Source organism: Camelina sativa, chromosome 13, assembly GCF_030686135.1.
Source record: "Camelina sativa cultivar CO46 ecotype springtype chromosome 13, ASM3068613v1".
Classification (NCBI taxonomy): domain Eukaryota; kingdom Viridiplantae; phylum Streptophyta; class Magnoliopsida; order Brassicales; family Brassicaceae; genus Camelina; species Camelina sativa.
This window is the reverse complement of record NC_141892.1, coordinates 12,777,129-12,787,190: the sequence shown is the minus strand read 5'-3', so window position 1 is coordinate 12,787,190 and position 10,062 is coordinate 12,777,129. Positions and strand designations below refer to the sequence as shown.

The window sequence follows — 10,062 nt, the reverse complement described above, 5'->3', positions numbered from 1 at the left end:
TGGGTGCATAGTTGTTCTGTTGTTGAGGCTGAGGAGGTGGATAGACTTGGTCTTGAGGGTTGGCTACATTGGTGCTCCTATAAGAGAGGTTGTTCTGCTTGAATCCTCCTCCTTGGTTGTAGCCTTTGTATCCTCCTCCTTGGTTCTGCATATAACACAACTCAGCAAACTCCCTATCTCCTTCTTGGACTGGAGCTTCTTCTTCACCAATGAAGTGAATGGTTTTTGATTGGCTTAGGAGAATCTTGTCAAGCTTCTCATTGACCATCTTTAAATCCTGCTTGTATTTGTCCTCTTGATCAGTGGAGGGGATCATCATGGTTCTATCATAATCTTCATTATAATTACCATCTGACTGAGCAAGGTTCTCAACCAATTCCCATCCTTCTTCCACATTCTTGTTGAGGAAGTTGCCATTTGAAGCTGTATCAAGAAGCATTATTATCTTGGGAAGCACTCCTCTATACAAAGTGCTTAGAAGGGACTCATTGCTGAAGCCATGGTGAGGACACTGAGTTTGGAATCCTTTAAACCTCTCCCAAGCTTCACAAAAGCTCTCATTATTCCTTTGAACAAACCCAGAAATTTCATTCCTCAACCTAGCAGTCCTTGCATTGGAGAAGAACTTGGCCAGAAAAGCTTTCTTGCATGCATCCCATGTGGTTATAGCTCCAGTAGGAAGAGTCTTCTCCCATAGATGAGCTTTGTCTCCAAGGGAAAATGGGAATAGCCTTAACTTGAAGCCATCTTCACTTACTCCATTGATTTTTGTGAGTCCACATATTCTGTCAAACTCATCAAGGTAATCTAGAGGATCCTCCATTGGCAACCCATGAAATTTGTTGGCTTGTATCATAGAGATCAATCCACTCTTTATTTCATAATTATTATTGGCCACAGCAGGAGGCACAATACCAGCTCTTTGGTTGTGTGTGTTAGGTGCATCCCCAGCAACAATGTGTCTAGGTCTATGATCATGGTGATCTTGCTGCTTCATGACTACTTGTTCTTCTTGTTCTTGAACTACCCTTCGTTGCTTATGTCTCAAACTCTTTTGTAGTCTGTGGATGTTGTCAATAGGCCTTTGAAGATTGTCTTTGCCTTTTGACCTTGTGTGCATCAACAAACTCGACTACTGACTCGAACAGATACACGGTCGAGCGCAGGCTCGAGTGGGTGGTCGAGTCGACTGGGAAGTGATGGCTATTTGGATCCGGCTTCTGACTCGATCAAGTGCTCGATCACGGCTCGGTCAAGTGGGTGGTCGAGTGGGTACCTGAAACTCAAGACAGCCAAGCAAAAGAAGATTCGAGTTCAGTAACGTCACAAGTGTATAAACGAACTTAATCTTAGACTAATAATGATCCTAAATGTCACAAAACACAAACTCAAATCGGCAACGGCGCCAAATTGAAACACATTATTTTTTTGTGGTTGTGGTGATGATGTATGGAATGATGACTTATGAATGAATGGATGGCAGGGTGTTTCAATTCCCCTTATGCAGTTGTAGTATAAGAGGTGTCAATCCAATCTGAGTGTTTGTGAACAATCAAGATGTGCATATGAGTCTAAGTCAAGCCAGATGTAAAGGTTGTTTGTCACTAACAATCCTATGATGAAATGTAAAATACAGAAGGTAAAACTACAAGAATTAGGAGCTAAATACAAATGGAACAGAATGATTATGACAATTATGAAGCTAAAACAGAAATAGAAACTATGATAATGCAAGTATTGAACTAATGCAAGGTAAGTAATGAACAAGATACTAAATGAATGCAACAGAAATGCAACTAGAATGAAACAGGACAAACACAAGTCATAAACACAAGTTCTGGGTTGGAACTCGAGCAAGCACTCGATCGAGTGTAGATCGAGTGCAGGGTCGAGCTGGACAAATACGCAAAACAGAGCAACACAAAAAAATAGAGCAATACCCAAACGAATCAAACAACAGGATTTAAGCTAAGAAATCAATAAACAAGGAAGGTCTTGAGGAGGGATTCATGGGCTGGACTATGATTGAGGTCATCTAACTTGGTCAACAAATCTCAAACAACTTGAGCTAATCTCTAGAGATATATTTCTAAGACATGTTTAATCCACTCTCATGGCAAGAAACAATCAAACTCATGCATCTCTAGACTTGTTCTCACAAAGTAAAGAATCTACACAAGCAGGCATTAAGCAATATGTCAAAAATAAAACAAGACTTCTAATCTCTTAGCAAGCCTAATGATAGTTTCTAGATCTAGCCTTATCTATGCTTCTTAAACATTGGTGTGATGCTAAGAGGCTTGAAATCAGATCCTACCCTCTCAGATATAGGATCAGCATTAAGAACATCTAGCCTAGAAGAGATCTACAACAATCAAGCTTGACCAAATCAGACAAACCTCAAACACAACCCAGCCTAACCCATCCTCAAGATCCTAAGCAACTACTCAAAAGCATACATGATGAACATCAAAATCATAAACCCAGAAAATACTGAAACTTGCATCATTAGAAAGATAAATCAAAGATCTACAATATTGAAGAAAGAACCAAACTCAAATTCTCAATATTAAGAAAGTTATGAAACCAACAATATTGAAGAATTTAGTTTTTTTTCTCCTTTTAAAAGAAGTACAAGATCTAAGAAAATAAAAGTGCAAAAGGAATAATTCTAAAAAAGGTAAAAACAAGGTTTTTGACTCTCTAAAAAGCTGGACTCTTTTGGTGGTTGCAGGTACAAGCCCTTATATAGAAAAAGTAGTGGAAGCCCTAAAAACGCTAAAAGACAAAATAGCCAGGCGGCTCGACCAACTCGACCTGGTGCTCAGTCAAGTGACCGGTCGAGTTGGCTCCTCTTGTGCTCCTCCCACTCGGTCGAGTCCCTCTCAGCACACGGTCGAGTGTCTGGTCGAGTGGGCAGTCGAGTTGGACTCCGGACCTTGGTTCTTCAGCCTTAGCTCTCTTGCTTTCTCCTCAAGATTGCTTCACTTCTCCTCAGCATTGCTTCCATGCTCTCTAAGCTCCAAAATCACCTGTTTATGCATGAAAAGATGCAAATGCAATGCAACTAAACTCTAATGCAAGTACAGTCCTAAAGCTATGCAATAATGGTCAAAATGGATAGCAAAAGATGCAATAGATGTGAATATATTAAGGGAAAACAGGGTAAAATATATGAACATCACCCTTTGTACTACAACTGCATAGGGAATTGATACCGTGGGTGAAAATCCTGTTATCAACATCTCCTATATATGATCTCCACAAGAACCACAAGCCTCCACTTTGACCCATAGTATCAACCCGAAATGAATTATCGAGTCCTAACCCTTGGCAGATGCGTTTCAAAATCAGCCAACATATCAACATTAAATTTCTTCAAAAGATATCACACTGACCTCCAAAAATTAGGTTTGTTCGCCCCCCTAGCCCCAAAGATGATCGAATTACCTTGTTCAATACTTTTCGCTCGTCGAATCTGAGTATGAGGATCCTCGTTTTCCTTATCCTCCTCCAACGTATTATCCTCTTTCCTCATCTCACCATTTTCCATATCTACATCCAAATTACCAAATTTGTTATATACCGCAATAATGGTGGAATCTATGTTCACCACCGTGTTCCGACTAGGACTACCAGTAGATCTCGCTCCACCAACCGTTGGGGTAACCTTCGCCGTTGTCAAAGCCATTCTCCTTCTCTGTTTTACGATCTCCATAAAACCATCATCAGCCGGAGATCCTCCTTTTCAACACTAACTACAACTGTATTCGTTATCGGGACCTCCACAACTTTATCGACAACTCGTCAGGGGCAGTTTTGAATCAAGTGTCCGTATAGACCACATGCAGAACAGATATTCGTTAACCCCTCGTACGACAAAAAATACCTCGCACCATTCACCATAATTGTCCTCTTAAGTGGCCGCTTTAGATCAACCACAACAAAATCTTTGCAAACCGATCTCTCTCAAAGTTTAACGTCGTGAGATCGACTTTCAGTGGCTTCCCCAACCCTTTAGCAATAGCTATCAGGATGGCCTTATGATAAACACTTAACGGAAGATTTGTTAAACGGACCCAAACAAGAGTTGTAACAATCTCATCCGTCAGCAGATAAAACTCCGATGACCAGGCCTGCACTAAGATACTCTTCCTCTATTTCAAAACGAATCATGAAAAATTGTCGAGGCACGTCCATAACAAACATATTACCACGTGGCTTCCACATCTCCCTTAGTTTACGACTCAACATTGGGAGAGACATATGGCGCCCTAACACCTTGAAAATCATACATCTCTTCCACACACCATTCATCATCGTTAGAACCTCATCCCCTATTATTACCACTGGTTCACCATCAACTCCGTTCGGGAACTCTAACCGCACTCTCACCAACACAAACTCATCATCCAGCACATCTTCCGGTCGAGGGATTCCACCCCCATGACTACCCACGACCTTGCTTACCCACGTCTGCATCCCACCCGGTGGATCCCGCGACAGCCTCCCCTTGTCACTGATGTCCACCATAGTAGTATCTTCATCCCCGTCAAACAAAACCCTATGGTACCCCTCAGTCGCCGTCTTAGAAATTATTTTTACAATATTACCACCGCGCGATATTTTTATTTTTCCATGAAATATTTTGTTCTCCAATAGCATGAAAACAAATAAAACGTTATGTTATTATTGTTGAGCGCGTAATTGAATTTTATGTGCCCGCCTCTAGAAAAAAAATTAATAAAAAAATGAATTTAAATAATGTTTTGGTTCTTAATTTAGGCAAAAACAGATCTCACTTTGCACTCTCTCACAAAGAAATTGGTTCAGCTAGAAATCTCAATTTTTTTCTCGAAATATCACTTGCCTCACCAAAATCTCACTCTCGCGCTCAAGTTCTCACTTTTTGTAACGCCCCGACCGCCACCTCTCAGTGGGTCTCAGGTCCACTCCTAGTCCATGGGCCCGCTTTCCTTAATGGGTCTCATGTCCTCCCACTAGACCCGTGAGCTCATTTGTATCCGACGATCGGTTTGCTACGTCCGAGAGGATTTAAAGACTTGTGAACATCCCTACAAATCTCCACATGATATTTCCCTGTGTTTTGTCCTCACTTGCACAGTTCCGGCAGTCATTTCAAGAAGGTCACCCATCCTGATACTACTCCAGCATAAGCACGCTTAACTGTGGACTTCTCCGAGGACCCTTGACCAAAAACTTAAGTGCACTTTGGTGACATAGGTGGCCAAATCAATTCTTTTAAACCTCTCCGCAAGTCTCTGTAACTTGGGTGTCACACCTCTTAACTCAACACTCGTCTGGGTTCGGCTCTGGTACCACTTGTAGCTCCTTGACCGCCACCTTTCTTAATGGACTCCACATCCTTTCTAACGTGAGAACACCCTTATCCTTTCAGGAGGCTTTAAAGATTTTTTTATCGACCCTACAAATCACACATGATTTTTCCATGTATTTTGTCCTCGCTGCACTATTCTGACAATTACTTCCTTGAAAGTCATCCATTTTGAAACTACTCCAGCATAAACACGTTTAATAGTGTAGTTCTCTCGGGATTTGTTAACTAAAAAATAAGTGCACTTTGGTGACATAGATGACTAAATCAGTTTTTTTAAACCTCTCTGCATATACCACCATATATCCTCAAACCAGGGTGTTACACTTCAAGCCGCACCAAACACGGCCAAGACTTTAACATCAACCATACCATGCCCCAAACATCAAAATAACATGCACACAAGAGAAAAATCAACCACACAATCACATAAAGAGAGATCTAAGCGCTTATATTAGTTATGGTAGTGCAGTAACCTCTAAAACACAAAGTGTCTAACATAGAGAACGACACATACAGCCACATCAGCCCCTTAATCGTCACCACACAGTGAGATCTCCTTCTTCACAAATCTCTCAAGAACAGGAACATAAAACTCTCTTTTCGATCATATAAACTCTCAAGAATCTTTTTGTCTTCTCTTTCACAAAGGAGGAAGAAAAAGAGGCTCCAAAAACCTTAAATTGTTGAGACTCCCCTCTTAAACCAAGTTCTAAGGTTTTATTTCAACCATACCAAACAGGAGAAACATAAATCAAACCGTAAACTCAAATAAGCTTATGGTGGCAAAGCGATATCACCTACCACGTATAGTGTCGATTGACACCCCCAACCAAAAACCAGTTCACGGACGCTATACTTTTTTTTCTCCATTCTTTTGTTAAGTAGTCACTTTTAATATCTTTCGTTTTTATTTAAACAAATAAGCAACAAAAACACAAGCGAATATTATTGACACCAAAATAGAAACCGAGAGTAAAAATGTAATACAAACACTCGACCTAGTTAAATTTTTATTACAAAAATCATATAATTTATTAATAGTGCAAACATAAAAAAAAAATAAGAAATCAGGTAAACATTTTAAAATATATAACCACATTATATAAAATATGCTTTAGACCTCATACATTCTAGGACTGGCCAGTGTACGAACCTTAAATCTACTAATGTGTAATTTGTTCTATAGATTGACGCAAGTATTTATTGTCATATTGGACTGTGATAAATTGAGAAGGTTTTCCAATTCTAAAATACAAAAGGTGTTTGCACAAAAAATAATACAAAAGGTTGAATTTGTGGGTAAATCTTATTTTTTATAATAGATTTCTAAACAATATTTAATGTTCTCGTTTGGAAGATTTACATACTATTTATTGGCATATTGGAAATTTAAAGTTTTGGAAAGATTTCCAAGTCTAAATAGAAAAGGTTGAATTGGTGGGAAAATCTTATTATTTTGAATGGATTTATATTTTCTAAATACTAATTAATTTTTTCTCTAAATATTTAAATAAGTATTTATTGTCACATTGAATTTTAATGGATTTCTAAATATTAGTTTATATCAACAGGTTGAATTTTAAAATCATTACGAATTATCAAGTTTTTATAAATCTTATATACATTTCCAAATTAATTAACATATAAAAAAAAATCCTCTTAAGATAATTGAATTTTTAATTTATTTTTGAACAACTTTTTAAATATATTTAAAGATATGTAAGGTATGTGTGTATATGTAATTATTAGTAGTGAAATTAACCCCAAAATAATATATTTCCCTCTGTTTGATTGGATTTTTAAGGCACCCAATTAAGAATAATGATGGTCATGGATAAGAAAAAAATTATTAATATTAGCCTTATCACACACATTAATACTCAAACTTTTGCATATCAAAGAAAATTAATAGTTGATAAAGTGGGTAGTAATAACTATATTTTAACAGGAAAAAAAACTATTTAGTCTCCATGATAGCAAACTAGAAAAGAAAAAAAAAGTAAAATAATATAAATAAAAGTAAAAATAATTACCCATAATTGAATAGTAAATTTACTTCTATAGATAGAAATATTTCTTTACATTTAGTTACTACCAATTATGATATCTTTTACAAGGTATGATATAGATTTGTATATGTATGAATTGTGATAAAATTCCTTTTTTTTTTAATTGTGATAAAATTTCCTTAACTCAAACAATCAGATTATATATATATATATATATATATATATATATATATATATATATATATATATATATAAGGAGCACTTGTCCCTTCAAAAATTATAACAAATATCAAAAAAATAATAATAATAATGACGAGAAAGAAAGTGAACATGGCTTTTATTGAAAATGAGACAGCAAGAAAATCAACTTTCAAGAAAAGAAAAAGAGGTGTTCTGAAGAAAGCTCATGAGTTGGCAACTCTATGTGACGTCCCCATCTGTGTTATCGTCAACAGTGCGTACGAGTCGAACCCGGAGATGTGGCCATCGAGAGAGGCGGCTGACAAGGTTGTGTCCCAATGGAGGATGATGTCGGTGATGGACCAGACCAAGAGGATGGTGAACCAAGAGTCCTTTCTCCAACAAAGGATCACCAAAGCCACCGAGTCTTGGAGGAAGGCGCGGAGAGAGAACAAAGAGCTGGAGATGAAAAACATCATGTTTGATTGTCTTAGTGGCAAAACTTTGGTTTCTCGTCTCCCGAAATGTGATCTTCGAGATTTTGGTTCTGTCATTGAACAACATCTCAAAGATGTTAATCGTAGGATGGAGATTCTGAAGAGAAATGATGATGAATCATCTTCGTCCCTTGTTCCTATTGATGCCGCTACAACATCAAGTGCCATGCCTATGATTGAGATGGGTTCTTCATCATCAAGTGGCATGCCTATGATTGAGATGGGTTCTTCATCTGTTGAATTTCATGAAAAGATTCGTGATCAAAGTCAGAATACTTTGAATATGAAGAACACCAATAAGGATTTGGATCTGAATAAGAAACAGTGGTGATCAGAATTTGATCATATCTTAAGTTTTCATTATTTAAATTTTCAATAAACCTTTATATTTGAGTTCTGTTTGTTTTAGTTACATGTTTGGGTTGGTCTTGACATGTTGTTGTTTTTTTGTCATGAATGAAATCTCATTTTCTCTAGTTAATGAATGTTTTGCCCTTGATGTTATCATCCTATCGAAACTATGTATTAAACTTTACCCATAAAAAAGACTGAAGTTGGATAAACTCTTACATCAAATAAGTTCTTAAAACATGTTTATCAGTGAATCTAACAATCTGAGAGCTAGGTTTATGAGAGACAATTTTATTAATCCCCAACTTTTTGGTTGCTTTCTTCAATGTTTCCTTAATTTAATTAAGGAAATATAATCTTCAAAACTATAAATATCGTCAATATCTTGGGGTTGAACATGATTTTTTTGAACCAGAGAAAATTAAAGTCAAATTTGAAACATTGTTAAAGGTTTACTAACACTAAAACTAGTTTGGCTAACTTAAAGTAGATAGGAAATAATCTCGACAAAAAAACAAATATATTACAAATTCTTTTCTTCGCAATTTTAAAAGTAAGATTGACCAAAATATGTAAAGCAAGATTTTTACTATGTTTTTTATATAAAACAAAATATTTGTATTTTTACTAAATTAACGTAAATAGGAACTAATTTCACCGAAAAACCAAGAAATTATATATTATCTTGGTAATTTAAAAAGTAAGATTGACCAAAACACGTAAATTAAGATTTTTACAATTTTAGACCATTATTAATTAGAAAAATATTATATTTTTTTATTAATATAAAACTCGAGATTTTGTTAGTTTCTATAAAAATTTCTTTATTTTTGAATTATAATAACGGATGATCGTATATTCTCAAAATATACACATTTTTAAACCATTTTGTATATCAAAATTCAACAATTAAATATTATTATCACTGTATTTTATATAAGATTTCTATTTTACAGCACACGTCTTAATAAAATTTGGAATTTATGAAGAAATATGTAAATAACATCAGTCACATATAATATAATAAATAACGTAAATAATATATCAAGTCAATGAGTGAATCTTGGATCACAAACAAGGGTTCACGAAGACAAATTTCGTTAAGAGAGATTTTCGTAATTTTCTTTTGTTCAAAATTTTTTAAATTTAATTATAGGAAAAATATCTTCAAAAATTGAATATGTACTAATTTAAAAAAAAATCGTGATCTTATTATTTTTGACCAAATAAATCATCTATTTTGCAAAGATTTTGCTGAATTACAGCCAGTGAAAATCAAATTGAAAAATCTAATAATTTTGACTAACATCAAAGCTTTATTTGGTTAAGCTTAACGTGAATAAGTGAAACGACGTGATCCGTTTTTTTAATAATAAATAATAAATAATAATAATAAATACACTACAGCTAGTATTTCCATACCCATTAGCCACCAAACCTCAAACACAACTAACAGTAGAAATAACAGATACCAATATCCAATAAATAATCTAATAAATAATAACCAATAACTAACATTAATTCTAAATCATAAACTAATGATCCAAACAGCATAAATCAGAGAACCAGCAATCCTAAACAACATTCTAGGACTCAACTCTAGCAAACTAACAGAAGCCAGACAACCAAGCGAACCACTAGAACATCCTCCTCTTCATTGCCTTGA

At 35.7% G+C, this 10,062-nt stretch overlaps 1 non-coding gene and 1 pseudogene across 2 annotated transcripts; both read left to right on the top strand.

Annotated features, from left to right (window-relative positions):
* The first annotated feature begins 494 nt into the window (after positions 1 to 494).
* On the top strand, positions 495 to 601 carry LOC147929462 (small nucleolar RNA R71). Its single transcript, XR_015579010.1, has one exon. It is a non-coding gene; the product is annotated as a small nucleolar RNA R71 (small nucleolar RNA).
* Positions 602 to 7,611: 7,010 nt separating this feature from the next.
* On the top strand, positions 7,612 to 8,526 carry LOC104736689 (agamous-like MADS-box protein AGL80 pseudogene; annotated as a pseudogene). Its single transcript, XR_015577745.1, has one exon. The product of XR_015577745.1 is annotated as an agamous-like MADS-box protein AGL80 pseudogene (transcript).
* The last annotated feature ends 1,536 nt before the right edge of the window (positions 8,527 to 10,062 follow it).